At 39.3% G+C, this 20,706-nt stretch overlaps 1 protein-coding gene and 1 long non-coding RNA gene across 5 annotated transcripts in view; one reads left to right on the forward strand and one right to left on the reverse strand.

Annotated features, from left to right (window-relative positions):
- GPRIN3 (GPRIN family member 3) overlaps positions 1-20,706 on the forward strand; it is a 66,825-nt gene that overhangs the window by 7,373 nt on the left and 38,746 nt on the right. The gene's annotated exons all lie outside the window — the stretch shown is intronic.
- On the reverse strand, positions 883-18,996 carry LOC119473684. Its single transcript, XR_005202893.1, has 2 exons — positions 7,476-18,996; positions 883-7,397 (listed from the first exon to the last, which is right to left on the reverse strand). It is a non-coding gene; the product is annotated as an uncharacterized LOC119473684 (long non-coding RNA).

Consider the following 20,706-nt stretch of genomic DNA (forward strand, 5'->3'; position numbering starts at 1 on the left):
ACATGCCACCATGCCCAGCTAATTTTTTGTATTTTTAGTAGAGACAGGGTTTCACCATGTTGACCAGGATGGTCTCGATCTCTTGACCTCGTGATCCACCCGCCTCGGCCTCCCAAAGCGCTGGGATTACAGGCTTGAGCCACCGCGCCCGGCCTTTTTGAATTTTTATAAGGCATTTCTCCTTAAAAAATGCAGGCAAAAATGAAGCAGCTAGGATTTTAATTGTTAATTAAAATAAAGAATTTTTAATTCAAGTAAAAATTGTAGTTAGAGCTAAAGTTAGTAAATGCATGCTCATTTTCACCAGCACTCTTGGTTGGGTAAAAATTGCTTATGACAAATGGGTACAGATGATTGTTCTTGTTTTCATGTCGAACATATTCTAAAAACAGTCAGAGAGCAGAAGTCTATCATTGTCAGGGTAATGGGCTGAGCTCTGATTGAGTGAGTAAAAATGCACTTACGATCTCCTTTCACATGAGAGATTGCCTACCTAAGTGGATTCTCAGTGCAGAAGAAAGCTTTGCTGTGAGCATCTGAGAGACCTGGTGTACTTCACTTTACCTATCTGGGCCCCTGATTTGGAGATGTACATGCCTAATCAGAATTGAAAACTGGCAGTCTATGGGCTCAGCAGGAAAACTGTGGCCTCCAGGTATTTATTTTTTAATTAAACCAGTGTTTAAACATCAGCTATATTACAAAAAATGAAACCCTGATCCAGATTTTCTAGGCTGGAGCTGAACAGAAGTATACGCTACTTTATTACTTCACTGTAGTCCCCACTTCTCAATGTCTCGCTGACTTTGAGCATTTATGTAAGTCACTTGTGCCCAATAGCTTCACTTGATTGTGTTACTACCTCAAACCTGTAGGTATTGAGTCTGTAAAGTCTGGACTACTTAGGTGTTCTCTAAATACCATTGAGCTCCAAAATGCTATGACCACACTTATGAAATTGATGTGTCTACAATGCAGAAAGGTAATGGTACCAAATATAGTTAACTCCCATGAACCATAGAGAGGGTCTAAAAAATTGCAAACATCAAAATATGTAGACTCCGTGAAAGCTTAATGAATAAAAATTGAGTTAACCTGGTCTGTTAAAGAATAGCAGAGGTTTTCATCTGTGTACTTGCTTGCTTTTTACTGTACCACCAGTGGCAAATAAAAGACATTAGCAGTTTTAACAATAAGGTAATTTATTTTTTCTTTACCTTAAAGATCAATGACTGAGATCTCACATTGGATTGTTTTATGTATTTTTAAATGCACCATATCTTTATCTTATGTATAACTTTTTACATATAGACCAAACTTGCATAGCTTCCCGAAAGCTCAGAGTATATCTCAATCTTTCAAGCGATGCTGCATTTTATTTAGCAGTCCCAGCAGTTGAGATAAACTTTCAGGAGTAGTATCAACTCATATCCCATCTTCTGTTCCTTCATAGTCTAGAAATGCTCAGTTAATGATTGCAGTAAGCTGTGTTTGCAACCTCTCTCGGAGGCTAGGCAGATCACTGCAGTCTGGCCACTTGATTGTGTAGAACTGCTCTGTTAATACGGCTAAAAAATAAGGTGACCACATCAGGGTTGATTTATTCATGTTGCAAATAAAGACAAATGCCCTTTTGAGGCAACACGACGGGAAACTTAGGCAGATCTCTTCGGTAGGGAAAGCTGTCTTCGTAGCACTCTGAAATCCCTCATGTCTTCTTAACTTCTGCTGCCACTTTCCTTCCTCACCACACTTCGCTACATACCACCCCCACTTTGTGCCTCCTACTTTACTTCTAAAAACATCCTCTCATCTAATTATTAATCCTAAAGTGTCGGTGCTTCAGCAGCTTCACTCCGAGAAGACAGTGCCAAGAATAGTACCAATTGAAACTAACAGAGGGCACAGTGGCAGATCGACTCCACGCTTTCTTTGGAGAGAGTGGCATTTCCTTATAGAATGGTAGCCGTGTTTAAGTATCTGGTGTCCTGTCACCTGAAATGAATTGATAATATATAAAAGACCATAGGCGTAAAAGTCTTGAGAGATAGTTATGAAAGTGCCATTTAGAACACAAATTTAGTTCACTGAAATGTTTAGGCTCTTTTATGAAGAAACTGTTCTGCTATTCCCCTGGTGGCTATTTTGATGTTTAGAACTATAATGATGGGTTTTTAAGAGATCCTCCCTCTGGGGTTTGTGGCTTTTGAGTGGTGAAGTGTGAGTCTCCAAGGAGGGAAAAAATTAATAACCTGAGCTGGACTGGATTGAAGGTATGTCAGTTCCTTCTACTTTGCAAATTGAATCAAAGCTTTCTTCCAACTGGAAATAGGAATCTATTTAGGAGGTGAGAGATAGGATGTGAAATGGGGTTGGCAGAAGGTCCTGGTTTAGAGAAGGTGAATTCTTTGGATCATTTAATAAATCTGTATCGAGCACTTGACATATATATTAAACCCTGTTCTGTGTGCTAGGGACTCGAAATTGAATAAAACATAGTCTGAACTCTCAACTAATTCCCAGATGACGGGAATAAGCTCAGTAATAAATATAGTTCAACAAAATTAGAATGGGCTCTTTTCCTGGTCACGATCTCAGAGAATTCCCCCGGTAGCCTAACAACCTGGGTACCTCCCCTGTCCTAACCAAGCAGCCCTGGACCTCTTTCTTCCTTCCCGTATGCCAAGCAGTTCAGCTTCATTTCCGTTCCTCTTCACAGCTTCACCACCTGCTTGCCACACCTGGGTTCCTTTCCTCCCCGCCAGGCTAGCTTGAAAACTATACATCTTTCCCATACTCCACTTCCTTGATATAGAAAATAAAATCACAGACACATGCATTTCCAACTTAATTCTGCTAAAAACAACTAAGAAGCAGAGGGTAGCAGAAGTGACAAAAATGGAACAGATATAAGATGTAGAATTCTTCTAAGTTTCTGCTGGTCTGTGTACTACAGGAAATTTCTTTCTCATGAGTATACCAGAACCTCAGTGTAACTTCATTTCTATTTTTTTCTATTCAAAAAAAAACATCCACATGTGCCAGTGAGATAAGTGAGAGTGACATTATGATAGAAATAACTTGATTTTTGAGTTTAGTATAATTCATTAGGGAAAACTCCTCTAAATTATGCTTTAAATAAATAATTTGCTGTCATTGGTACTTTATCTTTGCTCACCAGTTGTATTTTAAGACTGTTTAAGGGCCACTGTTTTAGTTAATTGCTTAGACTCTCAGGAAGCCCTTCCACCTTTGGGGGGTGATCTTGAGTTAGATCACTATTGGGGAATGTACCCATTCCAATGATACTGTAGATACTCAGCTGTTTACATAGCTGCTCTGTGAAATACCCCATGCCTTCTTGCTATTTTATCCTAAGGAGGTACTCTACCACTCTCCCTTGGTCTCCCTCTCCAGGGCTTCAACCTTGGAAGTTTAAGTGGTAATTTATGCCTCTGGAATGCCTGGCAAGTGATTCTATCTCTGTGTATTTGCCCTGGCTGGGAGTCTCCTTCTTTGCCTCGGAGCCCAGAGGCTGCTGGTGTAGGGGCAATGAAAGAAAAGAGATGGAACCTCTGTTGTAGATTTAACGATGAGTGGAAAAGAATGAAAGACCAAGTAAACACATGTGGGAAGAGGGTTCAAAATTCATTAAAGAAGGAACAAGAAAAAAAACAAAAAACCACTTGAGGCATTTTGCCATCTTGATTCTGGAGCATAAGAGTACCTAAAACATGTCTCCATATGTATCCATCTACTTTCCAAAGGAAATGGTGAAGGCTAGACTACAGATATATTTAAATACTTCAAAAATTTATTCTTCAGGCTTCTCTGCCAGTGGCATCTTGCTAAAACCACTTCTCTTTTAAAGAAATCTCTGAGGTTTGTCCTATTAAAAAAGAGCACATTAATAATTCCGCATTCTGGAGATGAGGAAATAGATAACAGAACTTGCCCAAAGTCCCACAGATGGTAATGGGGCTGTGTGAATTCAGTTGTCCAACTTCAATGGCCGTGAGCTTCACCACTGTGCTGCCCTGCAGGATTCCGTTGGTGATGCAAATCACAGGGGGTCAAAACGCAGGGACTCAGTGCGATTTTATGGACTGCTGTCTTCTATCTTGGATTTCATCTTGTGTTGCTTAAAAAACAAATGTGAGCGTTTCTAAATCAGCGATAAGACGTTTAGGAAAAAAAACAGGGTGAGTTCAAGGACAGGTATTTTAGGTTAAAACTTTATAGATCATTGCATAGGTGATAAAATTGGCAAACATAACTTTTTATCAAAATACCAGATAACACATATATTCAGCAAACAACATTTCTTTGTTTCTCAAAAGAAAAATCAAATGGGTTTCATATGTCACATGTGCGTGCACACCCACAGACATACATACACTCACACACACACAGAAAAACAAGAAAAAACAAACATGTGTCTTTGTTTAACTGCCTATGGACTTTGGACCTACAAACTATTTATAGAACTAGTGTTTCCGTGATTGATATTTTAGTCATAGACATTCATTTACTTATGAAAGTTAAGCAATTCCTCATTATAGCTTACAGCTAAGTGTTCTCATTGCAAATGGAATACTGAAAAAAAAAAAAAGGTAATCCATGCACAGGAGGCCCATTTGAGACAAATCTTCTTAAAACTATGTTCTAATGAATTAATGACTCTTGGTAGGAGGATGAATATCCCTATCTGTCCATTTGGAAGGTGCAAATCCACTAACTGAAAAAAAAAAAAAAAAGCCATGATTTCTGCCTTATTTTTTTTGTTTAGTTCCTTAGTAAGTAATTGTTTTTTGTTTTTTTTTTTTAGTAAAAAAATAATGACTGAAGTCACCTAGAGGCATTAGTCTTATTACTGGACCCTTTTAATCATTTTGGAATGTCTTTCCCACCTTGTGTCAGTTCAGAATTCAAACTGTTTGTTCCAGGAGGCAGCACATCAGAGCGCACTGCTTCTCAAAGTGCAGATTTCCAACAGTGACCTGTGAGAGGGTCTTAGGTAGTATACACATTTGCTTTTTATTTTAATACTTATGAATTTATTTAAAGGTAGAAATATGGTCGGAACACTTTTCAAAGTATATCTTAAAAAATATATGCTATGAAAAATAATATACCCAGTCCATCAAACCTGTAATTTCACAGATATTATTTTTTAGCACTAGGCTAATGTTTTCAACCAGTGTACCAGTTAATGTCAATTTAATGAAAAATATTGAGTTAAAAAAATGGTTTAGATAAGAAGCACTTGAAGCTAAAATCATGAAATGGATACGCAAATGTCACAGTTCCTGAAAGTGGTACATGAAGTCATGTCATTGTCCACAGCACCCCAGGTTCTCTCTAGAAATGAGAGGGCTGGTCCAGAAATCCCTAATATCAATTCTAGCTCTGATGCCCCACCACTTATTTTTTTAACTCTTGCTTGTTTTTTTTCTTCATACATGGGCTTATTTTCTGAATTTTAGGCCTCTTCTGCCTTGGTTGGAACCCAAAGGAGCCCTTCTCCTCTCCCCTTCTTCATCATCACCAAGCATGTATGCCTTCATTCATTTACGCATGTAGTCATTTAACAAACACCCCATGGAGAGCTTATGGGCTAGGTAATGTGGGCATGCAAGAAAGCTACAGAGTTCTAGACCTCTGACTTCTGTGTAAAATGAGTATACGTGTCTGTGTTTCATATTGAAGTTAAGGCCCTTGAATGAAAGTCCTGGACTTCTGCCATCATCTTGTCTTTGTAGTTCTTGGACAACTAAGGGATCTTCAGTGGAAGGTCCCTTCATTGATAAAACGCATTATCAAAGCTCAAGTCACAAATTTAAAATGTGTGTTGCTGTACATCCGAATGCATAATGTGTGAGAATGGAGAAAAGGGGTTTCTACATTTCATAGCCTGAAATGTGTAATTCTTGGGTTGTTTTGAATACCAAGGAAAAAATTAGTACTTTTGTGATTTTGGAGTAGAGGTTAATACATCTTTGGTCTGTTAGAAATGTTTGTAAGTCTGAGTCATACGAGGAACTTTAACCCTTCTCAGATTTTTGGGCTTTTTGTAAACAGCTACATTCAGAGGGGAGTCAAGTTTCGATAGTGCTTACTGCTCTTTCATATAATTAAACTCCAAACATGTGGCTAAAGGTATATGACTATTTTTCCTTGGGAATTTGTCCCTGAGAAATACTGTTAAGATGTTTTAAAGCCCTTGAGTGTGGTGAGTATAATTGTCACAAACATTTATGTGATGTCAGTGTAGATGTTTTATGTTTGCCAGCAATTCATAAGATTTTGCTATAGTGGTGAAAAGGATAAAGCTGTGGTTTCCTGCTGGAGTTTCTATATAATAGTGAGAAAAGCATCAGAGGATGTAGTTGGTTGTGGTTATTTGCTCATACCCTGCTGCTCTTTTCTTTTTTGTAAAAAACAGGAAGCTGAAATTTGCTCTTTACTTAGTTCAGTTGATGTTTAATAAGGACTTATCTGTGTGCCAGTATGGGAGGATGTAAAAATGAGAAGATGTATCCCTGCCTTTAAAGACCATAAAATCTTCAGAAATTATGTAAAACAGTAGGAATTTAAGTAAAGAGGTTGAAGTGCTGTATGGCAGTATTTATTTATTCTCAGTGTACATACATTATGATAAAAATGGATTAACTGAAATTGGTTTCGATTTTTGTTAGAGGAGGGGATCTCATTTTGTTGTCCAAGCTGGTCCTGGGCTCAAGTGATCCTCCCAGCTTCACCTCCCCAAATGCTGAGATTACAGATGTGAGCCATGCCCAGCGTGTTTTCAGAATTTTAGTGTTTAGATTTCATCATGAGTGATATAACTTTCCAAGTGTCACATTAAAATATAATTCGAAGAAAAAGCTAGTTCACTCAGGTGATTTTTAACTCATTATTACTCTGAAGTTCAAATTAATTGTTAGTTTTTCTGTATTCTCCGCTTATGGAGCAAACTCTCAATTCCTCAGCTTACCAGTTTTAAGAAGAATTATGTGAAAGAGCATATTCCAAGTCCCTATCCCCAAAACAGGGTAGAATAAAAAATATACTTAGGTGCAATATATTAGTACTATTTCATTTGACAATATCATAAATTTTTAAAAAGAAAGGCATGCACAAAAGAATATTTGTAGCCAAGTACGTATTCTGAATAGAAAAGATTTCATGGAATCCCTATCACTTAAAGATGCAGAACCACTGTGGTAATATGGAATAATGGATTTACTTTTAAGTTTTAGACCTTACACAATTGTGGGAGCTTTGCAGTGGCTTTCGCATCTGGTATGGAGCTAAAGTCATCACAGGTTAGCAGAGATGGCAACCGGAAAGAAAAACTGGATCTGAAGTAGAGCTGAGCAAGGGCAAACTGGAACCTGCAGGAGAAAACGAAACCCATAAAGATAACTGGAACTTGTATTTGATGCGTACCTCTCCAGCCTAATGACCCTGACCTGGACAACCCAAAAGGGACTGGCACTCTTCACTGCAAAGACATTCATGCACCTGGCTCAGAAACCGAAAGAGGAGATCTGGGGGGAGCCAAAAGTCTGGCAGCCTGGCTGCTGGCTGACATGGACAAGGTGAGCTGGGAAGTCAGTGAGCTGCACCTTGTTGACTACACTGACCTTCAGAGCAGAATGCTGCTGTTTCACTTCTACCTTCCAAAGGTCACACAAATTTCCCTTGTAGCCGACTGGAATGAAGAACAATTTAGGAAAGGGAATTCTGGGAATGAGTTTCCATCAGATGTAAGGTGACAGTTGATACAAAACCAACACAGAGGAGGCTTTGTATCTATAAAAGGAGAAGTGTTTGCAGTCAGGAAGTTCCTTGCTTTTAAGATCTCCAGGAAGCCTTCCAACTGGAAGATAAGTAATCCATGCTGCTCATGAAATAAGCTTAAGAAATTTTCTTGTATAGATTTCTACAGACTTATACAAATTTTCTTCTATACACAACTAGAAGTTGTTGGTTTACTTCCATTCAAAAACTGAAGTTTCAGAAGAAGTAGATATTAATATAAAGAAGTTCCAAGATTCATGTCATTTAAGACACTGAACTCATATCTCCAAACTATGCATCATCCTGAAATATAAAAGTTAATGAGCTTAACTCACATGTGGCTGGTTGATGTAGTGACAAAATTATTTTCTGCCACAAAAATTCTAAACAATATTTTTAGATTTCTGTAGGTGCTACAGAAGGTTTATATAGTATAATGTTACAGAAAAATGAAAGTTCAGTTAAGAAGTTGCTTCCCCTATGTTTCTTTTATTTATTGTTTTGTTTTGTTTTGAGTCTCTTGCTTGTAAGGATGTGTGAATTGGTGCTGTATGAAGTGGTGAGCCTACCAATGGTGGAAGACAGATGCTATAGCCAGGGTTCTTTCAATAAGTGGGAGGTTGGCCTCTGCATCTTCTGAGAACCTTTCCATTTTCAAGACTCTTTGAGTCTTTATCAGTGACTCTCAACCTCTTTTTGCCTTAACTCGCTTGACAAATAGTATGTACAGGTCAGGTCCCCTCTGTAATTTCTTCTGTCTCACCTAAAAAACACATTGAAATATATGTGATCTAATTTGTGAAGTTAATTAATTAATTAATAATTCTTAATCTCTTACTTAAGTGCCAGTAATAACAATCTTGTCTTTTGTATAAGAAATTTACTACACAAATATTTAACAATCCCAAATATATTTTTCAGTTTACCTCTTGGTAAAGCAAGAAAACAGAAATCTGTTTTTTCAGACATATAAATGAAAATGGAAAAATCCATGAAAAGGGAAGAAAGTGCATAGTTTTACTAAAATTCTTTTGGTATTCCACAGTTGACAAAATTAGGCAATACTAGATTAGCCTTTGGATACGTTAATTGTGTCACTGTATGTGTTAATCTAATCTGATCACATAGAAGCATTGATTTAAGTAGCATGTGTTATTGGAAAATCCCTGAACTTGGGATGGGGTGACAGAGCTTCATGTATACAGAGATGACTAAGAGTTTTTCCTTACCCACAAAGAAACCTTTAGTCTGGTGGGAGAGCTAATACAAAGAACCAAATGAAGAGAGAGGAGGGAAAACTGAATGTGGGCTGAATATTAAAGCAGAAATATTTTGGTTCTAAAAAGATTAAGTTTTAAAATTTCATCCCACACTCCGTAATAAGAATGGCAGAGAAAAAGTGAAAAAAANAAAAAAAAAAAAAAAAGAAAAAAAATTAAAAAGCTCTGACGATACCAAGTGTTGGTAAGAATGTGAAGCAACTGGAATGCTACTATGTTACTAGCAAGGATACAAAATATGGTAGAGACACCATGGGAAATATTTTGACAGTTTCTTTACAGGTAAAAATATTTTGGCAGTTTCTTATAAAGTTAAATGTTCACTTACCATATGACCTGGCTGTCCCACTCCTATTTATCTAGGTGACAAGAAAACCTATAACATAAAAACCTATTTATAGTGGCTTTATTCGTACTCTCCAAAAATAGGAAATAACTCAAATGTCCCTCAACTAGTAAATGAATAAACAAACAGTGACACATTCATGCAGTGAAACAATGTCCAGAAGTAAAAAGGAACAAAGTATTGACATGTACAACAACAGGGTTGAATGTCAAGAACATTTTGTTAATTTAAAAAACTAGACTCAAACAGCTAAGTTCTTTTATATTTACGTACCATTCTGGAGAAAACAGAACCATGCAGATGGAGAAAGAGGTTTGCATTAAAGGTGAGGAGAGTTTGACTACAAAAGTGTCATGAAGAGGAATTTCTTGGTGGGGGACAATGGAAATTATTCTGTCTTGATTGTGGTAGTGGTTACACAGAAGCATTTGTCAAAACTCATACACCTGTACACCAAAAAATAGTAAATATAACTGTATGTAAATTGTGTTAATTCATAAAGAAAAAATGCAATCCCAAATCATGGTCGGGAATATAGCATCCTCCTAGTTCTGAGGTCAGAAAAGCAGGCATATGGAGATATTAATCCTGCCTTCTGTTTATTGACACAGAAAAATTTACTCTCTGAACAGACTTGCACACTGATATCCAGAAATCTTGGTTTAGTTTCTGTCTCAAACATCTCTTTGAATGGATGGAGGCAAGTATCATGGGACCCTGGATGTCAGCTGACAGTTCTGTTGCCTAAAATAATGTTATGTTCACCATCTGGTGAGCGTGTGTGGGAGTAGTGTGTGCTCACCGTGTCCTCTGCTGTTTGTGTATGAATGGGGCATGCGGCAGTCTCTCTCCAACCTCATATTCACAGATGCTGAGAGAAATTATTTATTCCAATATTGTTTATTGAGGTCTTATTGAATGAGAAGTGCTGCATTACATGCTGTGAGGGCTACATAGGGAGCTTCCTAGAGTCCCTATCAAAAATGGAGCTCATAATGTAGCATGAGAGATAAGACATATATCTCCATAACTATAATTCAATCAGATTATGATAAATCCTATGAGGTTTCCTCACTGTACTATGGCTATTGAGAAGAGGAAGTTCTCACTTCCTGCTGGGGGTATCGGAACAGGATTATTTTGTGGAGAGTGTGGCATTTGGCATTTGTCCTGAAACTTAATGCTTCCAGTGGATCCTAAGCCCTTTGAGAAATGGATCCTACCTGCCCTATTCACTGGCTTTTCTCCATACCTAGCCCGGTCCCTGACATACACTATTGCTCCATCAATGCTTTGGTGTTAATTAATGAATAAAATAAAGGACAGTCAGCATTTTCAAAGGCAGAGAAGACATGAGTGGAGGAATGCAAGCAAATGATTCAAGCATATTTGAAAAACTAAGAGTAGAGCCAGGTGCAGTGGCTCATGCCTGTAATCCCAGCACTTTGGGAGGCCTACACAAGAGAATAGGTAGAGCCTCAGGAGTTTGAGACCAGCATGACAATGTGGCAAAACTCCATCTCTACAAAAAAATACAAAAATTAGCCAGGCATGGTGATGTGCGCCTGTGTTCCAGGTCTCAAAAACAAAACAAAACAAAACAACTCCTGAGAATAGTTCGGCTTGGCTGGAGTATGGGAGGATATGGGAAGCAATGTTCCAAAATGGTGTTGGAAACAAACTGGAGAGTGCCAGATTAGGTGATCTGAACATTTTTCAGTCTAAGAAGCTACTGACAGAGTTTTGAGCTGAGAATGATGTGATCAGATCTGTGTTTTAAAAAAGATGTCATTTGACAGTGATTATTAGACAGTGACTATTAGTGATTACATAAGCTGCATTGGAGCAAGTGGAAAGATGGTGTCTGAGGCAGCTGCACCTCAGGCATGAAGGTACGGGCAGTTGTTGAAGTATTGCACCTGGAAAACAGGAATCAGAAGACCTGGATCAAGTCCTCACTTCGCTTCTACACTGTGTAGCAAAACTCATACGTTTCTGAAACCTCAGTTTTTGTATCTGTGAGGTTAATGTGGACATTATAAGAAATAGCATCTGTGGGAGCTTGTTTTATTGTAAAGAGCTATATAAATTAAATGCAACAGTTACTGACATTTGAGTCTTGAATGTTGGAAAGGTAGTTGCAAATATTTCTGGCAGTGATGCCACAGGAGTTGATGACTCTGTGGCTCTAGGAGGTAAAGAACAAAAACTGTCAAAATGACTCCAGGGTCTGACTGGGAGAACATTGCTGCCATTAACAGAATTAGTGTTGTCAAGAGGGAAAGTTTGTTTTGACAGAATGATATTGAGTCTAGTGTTGGCTGTTGCTTGGGACCCTGGCAGAATATGCAGGTCAGATATCTGACCTGCACTTACTATATAATAGAGGAGGACCAGGGACATGAGGAAAGGGAGATGCCTGGACTGAGAGCAATTAAGGTCAGTACCATTAGATAGCCTAAGATTAGACGTTATGATCAAGGACAGGAAAGAAGAGGGCTGAAAGAGAATTTTCAGCAAAACCGACATTTCGGGTCAAAGAAGGGATTAGTTTGATCTAAGGCTACAAAAGGATGATCTGAAAGTGGAAAGAAAAGTCGACACAGAAAACGTCAGAGAGATAACCGTCGTGAAAACGATGCCATGAGTTCAAGATGGAGGAAGAATAAAATTCCATTCCTGGATCTTAAAACCGAAAAAATAATACCTGCCTGTGGGCTTGTTGTGGAGAGTAGGTAAGAGACAGTGCTGAGTGCCATCTCTTATACACAGGAGCCCAAAACGTAGGAGCTACTATTAGTATTGTTATTGAAATTTATTCTCATTTTTAACGTTACCCAGATCTTGTGAGGGTTATATGTGATGATGCCTTTTTATTTTAAGATAAATCATAGGCTAAATTTGCTGCATAATAACATCTCCTGACCTTTAAAGGGTAAAATATAGTTCATTCCCAGTTTTAGAAGAACTGCATTCTGTTCTGACAAGAGCATATTGTTTTTCTGAAACTCTCATGGGAGTGCCCTGCATGGAAAAACAAATTCCCCTCCTCCAGGCCAAAGTTGAATCCTATCAAGGTACACGGAATAAGAACAACTTGCTCATCAGCTGCCCGCTGCCCTCATGTAGAATATATTAAACCTGAATTTCACTCCTGAAGGTGGCAGTGAGATGCATTTATGCAAACTCTATTGACCCAGAAAATCATTTGTGAAAAGGAAAAAGTCGAATATTGGTTTAATATATATACCCTTTTATAATTTGTTATAAATGAGAGACCAAGACAGCATAGAACAACCATCAAATCTACTTGTGTCATATTAATTATTCCTTCATCTTGATCTAAAAAGCCAACCAAGAGCCAGTTGGCTTTGCAAATTAAAAAAAAAAACAAAAAGCCTGTCTTGGGGATCACACATCTTTTCTCAAATCCGCCACCTTAAAAATGTATGCAGTTAAGAAGTCACAGTGAGAAAACCGTCAAGGCTCAGGGGCATCTGCTCTGGGAAAAACTATCCAATGCCAGGAGCAAGATTCTGTGATTTGTAAGGGTCGTTAAGGCACTGAAATTAGATAGTACATTATTCCATATGTTCAAATGATCAATCAAAAATCATGAGCACTCGCAAGAAAATAGTTTTTTTGGTCATTATCTGATATAAGTTTGCAAATTTTCTTCTATATTTGCAGTGGTCAGTAAAAATCAAAATTATCATGGCATCAGCCTATCCGTCTTTCTTAAGATTTATTATGATTTTCCTAATATTCAAAAAGGCTTCTAAACACTCCCAACATTTCTCTCTTCTCTTTCATTCCACATTTTATTTAATGGAGTCATTCATGTTTTACCCATTTCAGGGTTAGAATTTTGAAATTTTTTCTGGAATTAAATCCATTTTCTTAACCTGGCATTGAAGTCTATTCCTAATAAGCCTGTGTCTAGAACCGAATTTCCCAATGAGCATCCCAACCTCCACCCCATTTTCTCCCCACCCCAAGTCTTCCTGCATACACTCTTAAGTTCCAGGTAACAATGTACCACATGGACCACAGTTTAAGTCTGTGCTTCCCTGCCTTTGAAACTTTCCTTAGCCTCTTCCCTTTGCCCTAAGGCTCAGCTTTTAAAACCCAACTCAAATCTTTATCCTGTGCTGGGAAATGGCACGCAGTTCAATTTGGTGTTTCACAGTATTAACCACAGGTTGTAACATACAACCCCAAAATGTCAATAGCCTTAAGCTATTGAATAAAATTATATGCATATTTTAAAATCTCTGCCAAATACCTCCAAAATACCTTTTAAGTTCATCCTAGTGTTAATTAGCCATTTGCTTTCTTGCTTTCTCATGGCATTTTTCTCTACATGTCTAGTACAAGAGTTATTTTTCATGGTATATCATCTCTAAAATATTTAGTTTTGGAGGGCAGTTTGTATATCTTGTATATATATTTGTACAGCCCCCACAGAATTTAGCACAATGTCTTATCCATAAGAAGCCTCGATAAATAGTTGTTGAATTCATTTCCGTTTTCCATTGAGTTCACTACTGAATTCCTCAAGATTCTAAGGCCAGAGTAGTTGTTTTGTTTTTTACAGACAGGGCCTCCTTATGTTACTCAGACTGAAGTGCAGTGGCCATTCACAGGCGTGATCATAGCTCACTATATCCTCAAACTCCTGGGCTCAAGTGATCCTCCGGCCACATCCTCCCAAGTACCTGGGAATACAGGCACATCCCACTGGGTCCATCTGGAAAAGTAGAATTCAAAAATAATTTGCTTTCTAAGTATTTATGGAGTATTACCTTCTAAATCCTTGTAAGATTAATAGTGGTTTCTTTTTTTTTTTTTTTGGTCTTAAGCGTCTTGGTATCTTTATTTTAATGGGAGAAAAATAGTATTTTCCCTGTCAGCACTTGATAACTTTTCTTTTTTCAGAGTCTTGTTTTCTCAAAGGAAAAAGAGAAAATTAATGTATAAAAGCATATCTACATAGGAAATTTTAAAAATGAAATTGAAGTCACATTCTAAAAAATATGAAGAAAAAGGGCGAACTATAAAATTTTTTAAAGTAAGCTTTCTGAAGATGATGAGGTAGACTCTGATGAAAAGAAATACCCACTGTGATAAAGACACAGTGTAGGAAAGCACCAGCGAAAGGCAGACTTGGCTGAAAGAGAAATACCAAACCTGTTCCCAAGCAGGTCCCAGACAGAGGACGAGCCATCAAAAAGTTGAGCACAAGATTTTGGGGACCATCGTTATGCCATAGTTGTTATGAACACCCCACCCGATTCCAACTGTACAACTTTAATAAGGCCATCAGCAGAAACCTTAGTGTAGTTGAAACATTCTCATATTTTGCAAATTGGTGTTTCTCCTAACTTCTGCCTCCTTTCACTACCATTGTTAAAACAGAGAATATGACAACTATTCAAGCATTATTTTTTTAAATTTGTATTAACAAATACTTATGTCATCTTTGTTTACATGTATATACATTCACGTGTAATTGAGCAACCTCTGCAAAAAGAAAAATGTCTGAAAGTTAAAGAAAAGGATCTGTTCTGCAAAAGAAAAAGTGAGAGAGCTGACAGTCTGTGCAACTGAGGCAGTCAAGCTAGAAAATGATTAATCCAAATGAAGAACTAGGGTATGGCATCTCTTCCCCCTAAGAATAAATTAAGCAGTTGGAGTAGCAGAGTTAGAGATTTAGGCAAAAGAATGAGCATTCTAACAAGCTACTTATCCATGGTAATTCCCTCTGAAACACCAGTACCCGAGCCAGTTCTTCTTGGATAAAAATAAATATTTTTTATGCCTTTTCCTTATCTCTGTTGGTTTAAGTTTGTTTACAGATGAATATTTTAGGAGTAGTTCTGGAGAAAGGAGATAGTAAAATTTGAGAAAAGTAAAAAGAAGTGAATTGGGTAACAGAACAGGAAGTTGAGATATTTGTGATGCAGCCTGAGGTGTCCAACACATTTTCAGAATTAAAATGTCATGTTATAAAGCATGATCTTTTGGTTATTCTATGATTGTGGAGAGGATGAAGTTGTAACCACCCAGCAGGTTCTTCCTGCCCACTGCACAAATAAAGACCATGGCACTGAAGTAAAGAAAGAGTTTAATTGATGTGTGGCTGCCCATGCCACACGGTAGACAAAGTTATTACTCACATCAATCCCATAGAAGACTCATAGGTTAGGGATTTTTCAAAGGCAGTTTAGGGGAAGGGGTGGAAGTGGCTAGGAAATGGGTGCTTGCTGCTGATTTTTGGGGGTGGAGATGAAATCACAGGGAGTCAAAGCTGAACTCTTGAGCTGAGTCACTCCTCTGTGGGGCCACAGGAGCAATTTCGCAGGACCAGGTGGAGCCGTTAGTGTCAGACATGCAAAAAGCCTGAAAACATATCTCAAAAGGCCAATCTACACTGGTGATGTTATTTGCAGGAGTAATTGGGGAAGTTGCATATCTTGTGACCAGCCTATTAACAGAATTCAGGTTCCTTTCCTTCCCCTAGCCTGATGGTCTCATTAGTCTCATTTAAACTATAACTTAAATATCTTCCAATGTTAGCTAGACCTAAGCCCAGGAATAATTAAGGTAGCTTGAAAACTAAAGGCAAGGAATGGGGAGTTGGGTTGGCTAGATCAGATCTCCCCCACTGCCACAACATTCAAACTGATATAATTTTTGCAAAGGCGGTTTCAGGGTGAGAAAAGGGAGGTAGGGAAGGGGCAGTGGACTTGGAAGGTAGACCTGGTGGTAAGTTCCTGTTAGTAAGAAAGCCCAAGTAAATTCTACTACCATGATCACTAGTACTATTGCTGTTAATACTAGCTAACCTGTGTGCAAAGCTCTCTTCCAAGAGCTCACAACAATCCTAGAGGTAGATGTTATTTTCATTTCTGGGTGGCAAGTGTTACAAGCCTTAAGCACTGGGGACTCAACTAATTTGCCTGAGGCCACACAGCTTATAAGTGGCCAACTGATTGTGAACCTGAATCATCTGATCCTAGATGCACTCTTAACCACCACGCCCCTCACACAGAGAAATGTTTCCAGAAGGTAAGGGACAGTAATTCTGAATGACTGGCAGTCCTCCAGCGTGTGCTCTTCAGCCTCCTGCCTCTGCTCATGCCATTCATTTGCTTCAGTGGCCTCTTCCAACCCCCCATTCCCTCACCTGACTGACTCCCCTCCTTCCGGGCTCATCCTGCCCAGCACACCTTTCCAGAACCCTGCTGAGGCTCTCACCTCACCAGCTTGTGGTGGGTTCCCTGTGATTCCATCTGTCGTGGCATTTACCTTAACACAGTTGCCTTTCTGCCTCATCTTAAAACCTTGGATCCTTCCATTCCTTCATCCTTCACATTCAGTCAGAGGGCACAGCTGATTTGACCTCTTCAGGATTTCTAGGTCCATCCTTCCCTCAATTAATGCTGCCACTGCCCTACTTCTCACAGTTTCACTTACAAAGCCCACCAGAGTCTTCCTTTGTCACTCCCTTTAGCCCCGTATCTTGCATCTAGAGCTGCAGCCATGCCAAGTAAATATTGTTCCAGTCTCACCCCACCCTCAACTACCTTTCCAGCAGGTGGCCTGTATATCTGTTCATGTTTTGTCCATGTGTGCCTGAAATGTCCTTTCTTTCCCACTGGTGAACTCCTGCTCAGTATTCAAGGCAGCATTGCTGTTGCTTACACTCAGAGGCCTTGGGTGGGCTCTCTCTTAGATGTGCTAGCAGTGTGCACGCATAACTCCCTATGCTGAACCCTACCGATGGGCTCACCACTATACTGCAGTCCAGTCTCCCTTTATGTTTCTGCCTCCTCCACTAGATAGAAACCTCCTGAGGTCAGGACTGGCAGAGTCCACCCACCTTCTATATTCCATGATCTGTGTGATTGCTTACTCTTTTCCTGATATTTTTTTTCCCTGTTTTTCTCCACTGGTTTCCCGGAAGCCTTCCCCGATTACAAAAGTTGAAATGAGTCATTCTTCTCTTGTGTTACCATTGAAATCTGTGGCAGTGAAATCGCCTTTCTCCCCAGAAGATGTGAGCCTCTAAAGGCAGGGATTGAGTCTTTTTGACTCTCTAGTACCTACCACAGGCCTGGCATATTGTATATGTTAAACAATTTGGGATAGCCTAAAAAGTAATGTTTCATGTTTGTGCTACGTAAGTCTGTTTGTTTAACTGCATGAGTTGAGTGAATAAGAAAAATAATGACATCTCATAGCTCTCAATGAAGCAAGAGATTTTACAAACAAAACACTAAAGACTTTGGCTATCTTTGTTAATATTAATAACAAGTGATCTTTTTAGGCCCAAACATATGTGCACAATGTTCTTATCAGTTTTGGCAAAACAGTCCTCCATTATCATCTGAGGGTAACATCTGCATATGTGGCAAGTCATTATATTGGTGAATTCTTAAAAGTAAACAGGTCCAGCTTATTATGTCTTTATTAAGCAGATTTCCACAGATTTGTGAGGTTTTTATGTAGACTCTGAGACTGTGATTCATAGTTCCCATGACAGCAAAGTGGGAATAGCTCACTAAGCCACCTCAGGCCACTAAGAGGTAATTTTTCTTGGGTTAAAATCCCATGCTTCTGACAAGTGATTTCTCAGACTAATGTTCTACATCAGAGGTGTCCAATCGTTTGGCTTCCCTGGGCCACAATGGAAGAAGAATTGTCTTGGGCTACACATAAAACACACTAACACTAACAATAGCTGATGAGCTTTAAAAAAAATCACATAATGTTTTAAGAAAGTTTACAAATTTGTGTTGGGCCGGTTTCAAAGCTGTCCTGGACTGCGTACGGGCAAGCTTGTTCTACACACTTTGGATCCTTCCTTTCCTAATGAGCCTTATAAACCTGTGATTTTATCCCAATGAAAGATGCACACCACTGAAGCCGGTGAGAGATTGCAATCCCTCGAGGGTCAAGATAACAAGGCATGTTGGAAACATTCCTGACTCCCAGTATCTTATTCTTTACAACGGATATTTCTATTATTTAGATACTCACACTGTATTGATTTTTTTAATAGTAGTTGCAAACTACTATTCAAAGCAGTAAAACAAATTCAAAGCAAATAATTCATGATTTGAGATAGCATGGACATAATTCTCACCATTGCTAGTGAATATAATTAACTTCAGTAGTAGAGACAGCTGTTCTTGTATGTTACAGTAACTTTGTTGGCAATGCATTATGCACATTGGTCTTTTCCCATTAACATGTCCACTCTACTTAATGATTTGTAATACTCCATTTGCAGGATAGACTACTAGGTAGACACCCACTCACTCTCTATTCTCTCTTACTAAAGAGACCAAAAAAAAGATGACAGCAGAACAATGCATTATAATAAAGATCTCTAGAACTCCAATGAGACAACAGGAAAGACCTGTAAATGAGGGGGGATGGTGGTCGGACATGGTGGTTCATGCGTGTAATCCCATCACTTTGGGAGGCCAAGGTGGGTGTATCACGAGGTCAAGAGATCGAGACCATCCTGGCCAACATGGTGAAACCCCATCTCTACTAAAAATACAAAAATTAGCCAGACGTGGCGGTGCATGCCTGTAGTCCCAGCTACCCAGGAGGCTGAGGCAGGAGAATTGCTTGCACCCAGGAAGTGGAGGTTGTAGTGAGCCAAGATCACGATACTCCACTCCAGTCTGGTGACAGAGCAAGACTCAGTCTCAAAAAATGGTGGTTGGCTAGGGGTTGGGGGGGGAAGGGGTGGGAATGGCTTGGGAATGGGAAAGTCAAGGAATGCTTCCCATAGAAGAAAAGTTGAGTTATGTTGAAGTTATTAGCAATGCAATAAAGAGCAAAGAGGTATGTTAGTTTCCTAGAACTGCCATAACAAAATACCACAAACTGAATGGCTTAAAAAAACAGAAATGTGTTCTGTCCTTATTCTGTAGGCTAATCATCTGAGATCAAGGTGTCAGCAGTATCAGTTCCTTCCACTGGCTCTAAGAGATAATCTGTTCCACGTCTGATACAGACTGGATCTGTGTCCCCACCTAAATCTCATATTGAAATGTAATCCCCAGGTTGGAGGTTGGGCCTGGTGGGAGGTTATTGGATTACAAGGGCAGATTTCTGATGCGTGGTTTAGTACCATCCTGTTAGTGCTGTCTTCATGATAGTGAGTGACTTCTCTGTGAGAAGTGCAATCTGACTGTTTAAAACTATGTGGCAGCTGGGCGCAGTGGCTTATGCCTGTAATACCAGCAGTTTGGGAGGCCCAGGCAGGTAGCTCACCTGAGATCAGGAGTTTAAGACCAGCCTGCGAAACATGGTGAAACTCCATCTCTACCAAAAATACAAACATTATCCAGGCAGTTGTAATCCCAGCTATTTGGGAGGCTGAGGCAGGAGAATCACTTGAACCCAGGAGGCAGAGGTTGCAGTGACCCAAGATGGTGCCATTGCACTCCTGCCTGAGCAACAAGAGTGATACTCTGTCTCAAAAAATAAAAGAACAAAAAAGAAACTATGTGGCACCTCGATCTCTGTCTTGCACCTACTCTGGCCATGTGATGTGCTTAAACCCTCTTCATCTTCCACCATGATTGTAAGTTTCCTGAGGCCTCCCAAGAAACATAGCAGATGCCAGCATCATGCTTCCCATAAAGCCTGAAGAAGTGTGAGCCAACTCAGCCTCTTTGATTTATAAATTACCCAGTCTCAGGTATGCCTTTATAGCAATGCAGGAACAGCCTAATACAATGCCCCTCCTCTAACTTCTGGTGGTTGCCAGCAATGCTTGGCATTTTTTGGTTAATAGATGCATCACTCCAATCTCTGTTTCCATTTTCATAGGGCTTTCTTCCCTTCTTGTTTGTGTATCTGTGTCTATGTCCAAATTTCCCTCTTAAAAGGACACCAGTCCTATTGGATTTAGAACCCCCCCTTACCACGTATGACTTTGTCCTAACTTAATTATATCTACAAAAACCTTATTTTCAGGCCAGGCGCGGTGGCTCACGCCTGCAATCCCAGCACTTTGGGAGGCCAAGGTGGGCAGATCATGAGGTCAAGAGATCGAGACCATCCTGGCCAACATGGTGAAACCTCGTCTCTACTAAAAATACAAAAATTAGCTGGGTGTGGTGGTGCACACCTGTAGTACCAGCTACTTAGGAGGATGAGGCAGGAGAATTGCTTGAACCCAGGAGGCGGAGTTTGCAGTGAGCCAAGATGGTGCCACTGCACTCCAGCCTGGCACCTGGTGACAGA

The sequence above is a fragment of the Cebus imitator genome, unplaced genomic scaffold, assembly GCF_001604975.1.
Source record: "Cebus imitator isolate Cc_AM_T3 unplaced genomic scaffold, Cebus_imitator-1.0 Scaffold177, whole genome shotgun sequence".
In the NCBI taxonomy this organism is placed as follows: domain Eukaryota; kingdom Metazoa; phylum Chordata; class Mammalia; order Primates; family Cebidae; genus Cebus; species Cebus imitator.